The following is a 796-nucleotide window of genomic DNA, read 5'->3' as shown; positions in this document are numbered from 1 at the left end:
GCTGTCTCGCTACTATAAAAATATGCGGTCCGTGGCCTCGCCGCGCATTTTTTTTGACACTCGATCACTGTCACTCATCCCAGTCGGCTGTGTTTCAGGTACCTGCTCCGCTCGTCCGACCGCTCGCCCGGTCGTGCCCGCCTTTTGTCCGTCCCGCCGCTGCCGCGGCCTACCTGCGCTCACCCGGTCGCACGTGTTCTTTCAGAACGCCGGCCCGGTGCTCCGCTACTAAGTATTTCTTTACTTATTTTACTTTCCGTACTTGTGTTATCAACATTTACTAATACTATCTCTTCCCTTTCAGCTTACCTAGTCGTGGGTTCTTTTCAGAACGCCGACACTAAGTTTCATATCTTGTTTACTAGTTTCATAGAGTGTTTCGCATTTTGGTTCGCTATCCGGTGGAAACCTAACGGTGCCAACGAAGCCGGAGGCTCTCTCAAGGAGAGACCGCCTGTGTTCCCGCGAGTCCTCCCCTGCCCCACTTTATATTTAACACGTGCGATTTTAGCTAGACGCGACTGCCCTCGAGTTTCTTGCGCCTTTTCTTCTCGGGGGAACGCATTCCGAAGAGGTGGTAATTCTCAGCTAGGCCCCAGTAGAGCCCCCCTCCTAGGGGGTTATAATGATAGGACCCGGCCTCGTTGGCCGAGTTTAGTATGGCCCTTCCGGCCGCCGCATTCGACCCGTCGCAACTTTTGCGATGGGTCTTATCAAACGAACACATACGCGACGCCGCCCTGTCCGCTTTTCCCGACTTGGCTGCCTATCAGCACCCCCCCCCCCCCCCCCCCCC

The sequence above is a fragment of the Hyposmocoma kahamanoa genome, unplaced genomic scaffold (assembly GCF_003589595.1).
Source record: "Hyposmocoma kahamanoa isolate Upper Pololo Valley unplaced genomic scaffold, ASM358959v1 232, whole genome shotgun sequence".
In the NCBI taxonomy this organism is placed as follows: Eukaryota; Metazoa; Arthropoda; class Insecta; order Lepidoptera; family Cosmopterigidae; genus Hyposmocoma; species Hyposmocoma kahamanoa.
Note: the sequence above shows the minus strand (reverse complement) of the source record.